The sequence below is a fragment of the Phoenix dactylifera genome, chromosome 18 (assembly GCF_051530095.1).
Source record: "Phoenix dactylifera cultivar Ajwa chromosome 18, Ajwa_hap1_PhDact_Kaust_v1.1, whole genome shotgun sequence".
NCBI lineage: Eukaryota > Viridiplantae > Streptophyta > Magnoliopsida > Arecales > Arecaceae > Phoenix > Phoenix dactylifera.
Window position 1 is genome coordinate 1,111,272 of NC_143207.1, and position 11,090 is coordinate 1,122,361.

Here is an 11,090-nt window from a genome sequence, read left to right on the forward strand (position 1 = left end):
AACACCAACCAAGACAACTCAGACGGAACCCCGTTCACACCGCAGTGCCAATCGTTCTCGGTTTGGACCACCAGCAACAGTTGGCGCTAGAAGGAGGGCCGAATCTTAGAACGATCGTAATGGCACGGCGAGGTGGTCGTGGAGCTTCCAATGCTTCCGGTCGCGGAGCCTCTCGCGCCTCCGGCCGAGAGGCTGCTGCGTCCCCAACGCACTCTCAGCAGCACTCCACCGCCCCTTCTCCCATTCAGACGGTCGAAGCTGCTCAGTTCGACCAGCTAGCCCAGCAGGTTCGCACCCTTGCGGAGGCAGTGCAGAATCTGCAGGGTGTGATCTCTCGGGTGCCGCAACGGGCTCAGGAGCCGCTGCCCCCCGAGCACTCGCCTCTTCCTCACAACCCGCGCTCCTTCCTCTCCCATGGAGAGGAGCGCCGGCGCGAGGAGGATTCTCGAGTGCGGTCCATTCTGCCAGGACCTTCTCATCGGAGCTGTGCGGGGTACGAGAGGCGGACCCGGGCGCGTTCTCAGACACCCCAGTCCTCGAGGGGCCCGCACTCCAGTCGGTCCCCCTCGCGCCGCTCCTTGTCCCCCACCCACCGGTCGCGCTCCCTGGACCGGCGGGTGGACGATCTCCACAGACAACTCCAGGTCCTGAAGGGCCACTCTAAAGATCCCTTCGCTGACTTGGAGATCTCCTCCCAGCCGGCGCTTGCCTCGAGGATCCTGCGGACCCCGAACCCGCCGGGGTTCAAAATGCCGGCGATCGAACCCTACGACGGGGCGGCGGACCCGCGGGACCACGTGGAGAGTTTCAGGACTCTTATGCTCCTCCATGGAGCATCGGATCCGCTCCTCTGCAAGGCCTTCCCGGCGACCCTCCGTGGCCCGGCAAGGGCATGGTTCGCCGGCCTGGAGGCTAACTCCATCCAGTCCTTCGACCAGTTCACCCGCTTCTTCATCAGCCATTTCGCCGTCAGTAGCAGGCGGCGACTGGTCTCCGACTCCCTCTTTGATGTCCGGCAAAACGAGGGAGAAAGCCTGCGGGATTATCTCACCCGCTTCAACAAGGCTACACTGGAGGTCCGGAACCTGAGCCAGGAAGTGGCTCTCTCAGCCCTGAAGCGTGGCTTCCGGAAGGGCAGACTCACCTTCTCCCTGGACAAACGCCTGCCGCGGAGCTTTCCGGAGCTGTTATCTCGGGCAAACCAGTATGCAGACGCCGAGGAGGCAGCCTCCCACCGGAACAAGGAGGCCGCCGAGGCCCCTCTAAAGCCCGGGAAGAAAAGGCGAAAAGAGGCACCCCAGAGGAGGAGCCCGACGCCTCAACGCCGGCGCAGAAGCCCGTCACCAGCAAGGAACCACGGCGCCACACGCCCTCGTTCTCCGCACCGACGCTTCAACCGGTACACCCCACTCCTGGCCCCCCGGGCCCAGATCCTCATGGAGGTCAAGGGACGGGAGGACCTCCCGGTCCCGAGGCAGATGAAGAAGATCCCTGGGAGGAGGCCTTCTCGGGCGTACTGTGAGTACCACCGAGACCACGGCCACGATACCGAAGACTGCTTCCAGCTTCGGGACGAGATCGAGGCTCTCATTCGCCGAGGGCGTCTCGGTCGATATGTAAACGACCGACGTCCCCCGGCAGACCCGCGTCCGGCCGACCCGGCCCCTCAGGAGCCTCGGGAGCAGAATCGACCCGTTGCGGGAGTGATCCACACCATCACTGGGGGCTGCTCTCGGCCCGTGAGGAACACAGGGGGCTCGGCGGAAGCATCAGGAGTGGCCGTCGCGAAGAGGCAGCGGGTCGGAAATGTAATCGCTTTTTGTGATGAAGATGTAAAGGGGGTTCAGACTCCCCACGATGACGCCATGGTGATCTCTCTCACTATGGCGAACTATGATGTAAGGCGTGTTCTTGTGGATAGTGGAAGCTCAGCTGATATTTTGTATTACGAGGCCTTCCAAAAGATGAGCTTGTCCCGACAATTGTTGCACAAAACATCCACCCCCCTCATAGGATTCACTGGAGACGCTATCTCGGCCGAAGGTGTCATTGAGCTGCCTGTGACTGCGGGCGTTGCACCCGCAGAAGCCACGGTGCGACTCGGGTTCTTGGTCGTCCGTGTCCCCTCGGCCTACAACGCTATCCTCGGACGACCCGGACTGAACGCCCTTCGCGCGGTGGTTTCTACCTACCATTTGCTCATGCGGTTCCCCACGGCGGCCGGGATTGGAGAGGTCCGAGGTGACCAACCAACCGCACGGCAGTGTTTCCTAGCAACTCTCAAAGGGAAGAAGCCCATGGAGGCCCTAAGCGTCGAGTCCCTTGACGCCAGAGACGAAGTGGCCTTGCGGCACGGGGAGCCGGCCGAGGGCGTAATCGAAGTTCCCCTCGAAGAAGGCCGCCCGGACCGCACGGTCCGGGTCGGTGCCAACCTCGACTTGGAAGCTCGGCTCCGGTTAGTGGAATTCCTCCGAGCCAATGCTGATGTGTTTGCCTGGTCGGCGGCCGATGTACCTGGGATCGACCCGGAGGTCATTCACGCCCTCAACGTCGACCCGACCCACCGACCAGTAAAGCAAAAGAAGAGACACTGTGCCCCGGATCGGATCCGGGTGGTCGACCAGGAGGTAGACAAACTCTTGGAGGCAGGTTTCATAAGGGAAGTGAGCTACCCCGAGTGGCTGGCAAACGTCGTACTTGTCCGGAAGGCGAGCGGGAAGTGGAGGATGTGCGTCGACTACACCGACCTGAACAAGGCGTGCCCCAAGGATAGCTTTCCGCTTCCGCGAATAGACCAACTGGTCGACGCGACTTCCGGATATCAGCTGCTGTCTTTCATGGACGCCTTCTCCGGCTACAACCAAATAATGATGGCTCCACAGGACGAGGAGAAAACGGCCTTCATAACAGACAGGGGGCTGTACTGTTACAAGGTAATGCCCTTCGGTCTGAAGAACGCTGGCGCTACTTACCAGCGCCTCGTCAATAAAATCTTCAAGGAGCAGATCGGCCGGAACCTGGAGGTGTACGTGGACGATATGCTGGTAAAGAGCCGCCATGCGGATCAGCACATTGCGGATCTGGAGGAGACCTTCGCCACCTTGCGGAAGTTTCGTATGAAGCTAAACCCAGCGAAGTGCGCCTTTGGTGCTTCGGCCGGGAGGTTCCTCGGCTTCATTGTCAACCAGCGGGGGATCGAGGCCAACCCGGACAAAATCAAGGCCATCCAAGATATGTCCCCTCCGACCAAAGTGAAGGAGGTTCAGGAGCTCGCTGGGAGGATCGCCGCGCTCGGACGATTTGTGGCAAAATCGGCCGAACGCTGCCAACCGTTCTTCAAGGTGTTGAAGCGCCCGAAAGACTTCCTCTGGACGGCTGAATGTCAAGTGGCGTTCGACCAGCTCAAGGAGTACATGGCGTCTCCTCCCCTGCTGTCCAAGCCGCAAGAGGGGGAGATGCTCTACCTTTACCTGGCGGTCTCCCCAACCGCAGTCAGCGCAGTACTGGTTCGGGAAGAGGCAAAACTTCAGAAGCCCGTGTACTACACCAGCCGAGTCCTCCGGGATGCCGAGACGCGGTACACGAAGGCTGAAAAGATCGCCTTCGCGCTGCTGACTGCGACCAGGAGGCTTCGCCCCTATTTCCAGGCTCATTCTGTCACCCTTTTGACCGATCAACCACTGCGGCAGATCCTCAGCAATCCTGAGAGTGCGGGACGGCTGGTGAAGTGGGCAGTAGAACTTGGTGAGTTCGACATCCGCTACCAGCCCCGGCCCGCCATCAAGGCCCAGGTGCTCGCGGACTTTCTCGCTGAGTGCACTGTGCAGGAGGCGGAACCTAGGCCGCCGGAAACACCCAGCCTCGATCTCCCGATCTGGACGCTCCACATTGACGGGTCGTCGAACCCTGAAGGTGGAGGGGCTGGGCTGGTCCTTACCAATCCCGATGGAGTGATAGCCGAGTATGCCTTGAGGTTCGGATTTCCAGTGACCAACAATGAGGCGGAGTACGAGGCCCTAGTCACGGGACTCAAACTCGCCAAGGAGCTCGGCATCCGGCGTCTGAAGGTCTTCACCGACTCCCAGCTGGTGGTCGGGCAGGTTCGAGGGGAGTTCGAGGCACGGAGCCCGACCATGCAGAGCTACGTCCGGAAGGTGCAAGCACTCATTCCCGACCTCGGCAGTATTGACATTCAGCAGGTCCCAAGGAGCGAAAATGCTAGGGCCGACAGGTTGTCCCGCTTGGTGGGCGCTGAGGCACACAACTTGTCAAGGGCGATATACCTGGAGACCCTAGATGCCCCGAGCATCGGCGAGGCTGAAGCGGTAATGGCAATTGATCCGGAACCATCTTGGATGGACCCGCTTGTAGCTTACCTCGCCGAAGGGATCCTCCCCGAAGATGAAGATCAAGCTCGGCGACTTGTTATGAAGTCCGCCCACTACGTACTCTACGAAGGGAGGCTGTATCGGACCTCGTTCACCGCCCCCCTCTTAAGGTGCCTCCGCCCTTCGGAAGCGGCTTACGTCCTCAGCGAAGTCCACGAAGGCATCTGCGGATCGCACCTGGGGGCTAGGTCCCTGGCACATAAGATCATGAGGCAAGGCTACTATTGGCCGACCTTATTGGAAGACTCAAAGGATCACGTACGGAAATGCGACGCCTGCCAGCGCCACGCCAACATCCAGAGAGTCCCCTCTGTTTCCTTGGCGCCAATCACCGCCCCCTGGCCCTTTGCACAGTGGGGAATGGATATCCTCGGACCATTCCCCATCGCTTCGGCCCAGCGGAAATTTTTGATTGTCGCCATCGACTACTTCACCAAGTGGGTGGAGGCAGAGCCACTGGCCACCATCACGGAGCGCAAGTCCGGAAGTTCGTAAAGAAGAACATCATTGTCCGATTTGGGGTACCTCGGGTCCTCATCTCGGATAACGGTCGACAGTTTGATAACAAGCATTTCCGAGACTTCTGCGAGGAGTTCGGGATCGAACATCGGTTCACGTCCGTGTCGCATCCCCAAACCAACGGCGAGGCCGAGGTCACAAATCGGACAATCCTCCAAGGTATCAAAGCGCGGATCGGACGGACGGGGCAAGCTTGGGTCGAGGAACTCGAGAATGTCCTTTGGGCGTATCGGACCACGCATCGGACTCCTACCGGGGAGACGCCTTTCAGCCTAACCTATGGCACGGAAGCCGTTGTCCCCGTAGAGCTCGGACTTCCCTCACCTCGGGTAGCCGCACACCGACCCGAGGCCAACTCGGAGCAACTCCGAGGGAACCTGGATCTCTTGGAAGAAGCAAGAGAAATGGCGCAGGTTCGGATGGCAATGTATCAGCGGAGGGTGGGCCGATATTACAACTCCAAAGTCCGACCGAAGCTTTTCAGAATTGGAGATCTGGTGCTGAGGCGAGCTAAGGCATCTCGACCTACGGAAGGTGGGAAGCTAGCGCCGAATTGGGAAGGCCCGTATAAAGTTCGTTGGGTAAACCGACCTGGCTCCTACCAGTTGGAAGCCCTAGATGGCCGAGAAATTCCAAGGGGCTGGAATTCCGCTAACCTGCGGATGTATTACCAGTAGAACAACAAGGCCAGAAAGACAATTTGAAAAGGTGCAACACTTTTTGTTGCTGGTGGTCCAAACCGAGAACGATTGGCACTGCGGTGTGAACGGGGTTCCGTCTGAGTTGTCTTGGTTGGTGTTGGTTGCGCTCCACCTTCCGCCAAGAAACCTGCAAACAAGCCTTGCACCACCACCAGGGTGGTGATGGCCCTCCGACGGTCAAGTCAGAGGAGATTGGAGGAGGAGGAGAGGTGATGATCGCAAGTAAGAGAGTGCTCTGGGAGATATTGCTCACCCCCCCCCTTTCTCCCCCCAGCCGCATATATACCTGGCTGGGGGGTCTCTCAGGGGGGTTCGTTATCGTGGGGCACGATGGTGTGGCCACTGACATGGCCGTTACAGGGCGTCGTGGAGCAGCACCGGGTACGGCCACGTCAGGGCATAGTGGGGCTCCGCTTTGTACGGCTGATGCAGGAGATCGTGGAGCAGCATCGGATACAGCCGTTGCAGGGAGTAGTGGAGCAGGAGGCCGCGGCGTGCCTCTAGGGAATAGCCTGTCGTTATCAAGAGATCTCCGACTCGGGGTCGGAGTGCTGGATCAAGGGGCAGCCGACTCGGGGTCGGGCTGCGGAGCCGAGGATATCCGACTCGGGGTCGGATTGCTGGATCAAAGGGCAGCCGACTCGGGGTCGGGCTGCGGAGCCGAGGACGTCCGACTCGGGGTCGGAGCGCTGGATCAAAGGGCAGCCGACTCGGGGTCGGGCTGCGGAGCCGAGGATATCCGACTCGGGGTCGGATTGCTGGATCAAAGGGCAGCCGTAGTCTTCCTGGGCGCGCGTGCCGGTCACGTGGGGCATGGCGGCTTATTTCCCCCGTAACAGTAGCCCCCCACTTCCGAGCCTGGAACCAGAAGGGGAACAGGTGAAGGGAGTGACGTTTCAGGATTGCCGCCGTTCCTCGGAGAGGCGCACGCGCTTCGAGCTCCCCGCCCTTTTTATGGCGTATGGCGGTTATTGCTGACCTGGCAGTCTGAGGATTTCGGCGGACATCCTTCCTTAATGGTGTCGATTCGCCTTTGGGGCGCGAGCGACCCTTCGGCAGCCAGGCGTCCTCTGGCGTCATCGAGGCGTCACTTGCCTTTCCGCCTATTTAATCGGGGGCCTTTCCCCGTCCGTCTTCTTCTTTACAGATATTTTCAAGTTTCCCCTTTGCGCAGCTGTTGCTGCCGTCGGACTGTTCACTTGTTTCTCCTTTGGCGCTCTCGGAGCCGTTCTTACCTCTTTTCCGGTGAGTTTTCCCCATTCTTCTACTTAGGGCTCTCCATACTTTCCCCTCTTATACTAGTTGTCACGACCCCCGCCCCGTTCCCGGCGGGCCGCCGCGACGGTCCTAGGGTGCGGGTAGGCATAAGGCCACCAGCCACCGCGTAGAACCCTACTACCTATCAATCATCAATAGATCTTGAAAAAAATTGGCATGATACATGCACAAAATGATCACTTTTCCTATAGTGACCTGTCAGGATTATCTCAATACATACAACACACTACCTGTCAGAGCAGCAATCACATAATCCGTCACATAATGAACCTGGACAATATATATCAATACATTATCTCAGGCATATAACTCATCTGTATAAAAATCTGGTTCCCATTCCATCCATGGTCAAACCCATATCCACAACAGGATCTATGACTGTAACTATGCACTATATACAATAGAAGGTTTATAATACACCAAAAGATATAAACCTCTATCTACATTATACTATACTATACTATGGAGCGGCACAGCTAGCAGGCAACCACTAATCCTGCTCCTCTCTATACAATACCTTTCCTGCAATCAAAAACATCAAACTGGGGAGTGAGTATATAAATACTCAGTGAGTGGAGTAGAGAGTACTATGCACATGAGACAAGATATAATCATGGCTCGAGGTAAAATCTCAAGATCAATAACAAGATGAACATGAACTCAACATAAAGAATATGGAGTAAATCATCAATATCACCACAATCAATATCAACCCATCTGAAGCATATATGGAATAATCAAGTCAACATATATGCTACTCATGAATATGTTCAACAGGTCATAGTACTGAATCATATAAATCAGGTGTCAATAGGCTGAATCATCAACAAGACAGCTATCGGGAGGTGGGTTTTACGCCCCAGGCGAACCAGCAACAACTCCCTACTACCATATGCATACATCGAATATGACACCACACCAATATGTAAATCATCACTAGACAGCTGTCGGAAGGTGGGTTTTACGCCCCAGGCGAACCAGCAACAACTCCCTACTGTCACATGCATATGCAGGATAAGACACCATACCGATAACATAAATGCTAGACAGCTATCGGGAGGTGGGTTTTACGCCCCAGGCGAACCAGCAACAACTCCCTACTGTCACATGCATATGCAGGATAAGACACCACACTGATCATATAAATGCTGGCCAGTATCCAGAACAGAAATCCATCTCACATCTACATACTAAACGGCACCTCGCGGGAATTCTACATCCGCGGAAAGCCATACTGCACCTCGCGGGGTCTTACTATGCCCGGCGGCAAGCAGAATATAAGTCGTAGGACCGGCCGATCCTACGCCTAGGGCCGTGTCCCCCCCTAGGAAGGGACTGGGCTCCGCCCACCCAGAAGGCTACTATGTGCACAAAGGCCGATGTTCAACCCCCATCGACTATAGGTGTCCTGCAGATACTGCCAAGCCATGCATAAATGCCATAATGCACCCTCCCAATACTCTACTAAAAAGGAGTATGATCAAGACTACCACTCACTCGACTCCGACCCAATCATAAACTAACATCAGGGTTAGGAGTGAGGGTCAAGGAAGTGCAATACAACTCAATATACCACTAAAAGGCTCTACAAATCTTGGAAATAGAGGAAATGAAATCAATTTACAAAAGAAATCATTTCACAATTCGGAATCAATTTGATTACTCATCAACCCCTCGTAATTCCTCTCAATGTTCCCTCAAATGCATGTACAGAATAATCAAGCATGGAGAATCAAGATTATAGAGGAATCTACTACAACAATTAATCAATAAGCTCAGATGGAATCAAGTCACACTTGGCAACATTCATGAAAATGAATAAGGAATGTGCTCATGGTGCAAAGTACAAACTCCCACTCACAAGTCTTTGAAATAGATGAAATGAAATCACTTTACAAAAGATGTCATTTCCCAATTCAGATCCATCGTAATTCCTCTCAATGTTCCCTCGAATGCATGTACAGAATAATCAAGTATGGAGAACAAAATATAGAGGAATCTACAACAACAATTAATCAATAGGCTCAGGTGGAATCAAGTCACACTTGGCAACATTCATGAAAATGAATAAGGAATGCTCATGGTGCAAAGTACATGGCTCCCACTCACCTGTCAATCTGGCACAGCCTTGATACGCCTCCAAAAATCTACAGCTGGCAGTGGGGAACTTCTTCCTCTTGTTCCCTAGCTTCTTGCCCAACTGATACATGCATTTACAATATATTTAGTTTTGTATCAAGGGCTATAATCTACGTGCCAATTATAACATAGGGAACTTTAATTGATTCAACTCCCCTGTTCCCTAAATCTTTTCTTTTCTTTCTTCTTTTTCTTTTTAATTAATTAACTCACCATTTATGTGTATTAGGGACTCCCTTGCATGAGTACAAGGTCCCTTTTAGCTTGATCTAGGCTTAATACCCTATTATAGCATGAAATCCCCTATTTTCCACCTGGATGAACAGTAACCTGGACCGACAGCCGGTTACTTCATCCCGGGTTTGATCCACTTTCAGGACTCCAAATTTGATGAAATTTTTACCTAACATTCTACACTCATAGAGAATTCCAAAGAGATAACATGCATCATCATCGGAGGCCGTTTGACCCCCTAAATAATTCGCCGAAGTTGGGACTTCGACACAATTTTTCCGTAGTGCCGGAAAAATTTGTCAAAATCCGATTCTTCTTCTTTTAACCACCTCTACAACCCTTATCCGACCCCTCTAGACTATATCCACCCTTTGTATAGCCTAATATCATCAAAAGACTAGATAGGGATGGATATTTACCTTTTTCTTTTTGAAAATCGAGGTCCTTGCGTAGAGGAGAAGGAGATCTACATTTTTTCCTTCAGCTGGAAGTACACCCGAGATCCCTTTCCTCCTCGAATCCCCTTCCTCTTCTTCTTTCTTCTTCTTCTTCTTCTCTTTTTCTTTCTTTCTTTCCTCTCTGTGAAACACCTGAGACTCCCCCTCTCTGTCTCTCGCTTTCATTCCAAAAGCCACAGTAAACCCCCTAATTAAATCACATCAAAACACTATTACCCTTTTTTTAATATTATTAAATTCCCATTTTGCCCCTAACACTTCAACATATCTACTGTTATGCCATTATCTTTTGATTCCTTTCCAATTTTACCCTTACCACTTCAACGTATCTACAACTATGCCATTATCTTTTGATTCCTCCCAATTTTACCCCTTATATCAATTTTAAAGGACTATTCTATCCCTTTTTATAAAAAAAAATTTTGGGGTTGTTACGTCCTCCTCCCCTTATATTAAATTCGTCCTCGAATTTAAAAGGGTAAATTACCTGATTACTCAAAGGGGTGACTATATCTGCTCTTGCATCAGAACAGGGCAGTCTCCGTATCATCTTTTCAGTCTCCTCCAGAAATCTCTGAGGATCTTCACCTTCTTCCCCCTTAAACTCCGGGGTTCTGAGCCTCAGAAACTCCTGTACAGTAATCCCCTCATCATCTAGAGCCCGTCTGGCCAAACTTCTTGGCACAGGTACAGGAGGTGGGATGGATACTACTGACGGGGCAGGAGATTTCCCCCGAGCAATCTGCTCCCTCAGAGCCTGATTCTCCGCCAGTAACTGTTCTATCAATGCATCTCTACTTCCTACATCTCCTTGATCATCAACCCTCCGTCTATCAGCAGGAGGAGGTTTTTCTCTTTGGGGCTCGACATGTGCAGAACCCGCATCCAATGCTATATCTGGCTCCATCCTCCTTCCTTCCAGGACGAGCAGGTACTCTCCTTAGAGGTATTCTTTATATCTCTCTAAAAAAGTCAAAAAGAGAGGATGGTCGTTACACACTGAGTCATGATATATTTTACTGAGTTGTAAATGACTCATAAAATAACATACAGAAAAATCCTATGCTCCATAGTATAATCCTATACTTAATCCTGACTCATCCTATTACTCTGACAGGACTCTTCTTAACCTTTGCTCTGATACCAAGCTTTGTCACGACCCCCGCCCCGTTCCCGGCGGGCCGCCGCGACGGTCCTAGGGTGCGGGTAGGCATAAGGCCACCAGCCACCGCGTAGAACCCTACTACCTATCAATCATCAATAGATCTTGAAAAAAATTGGCATGATACATGCACAAAATGATCACTTTTCCTATAGTGACCTGTCAGGATTATCTCAATACATACAACACACTACCTGTCAGAGCAGCAATC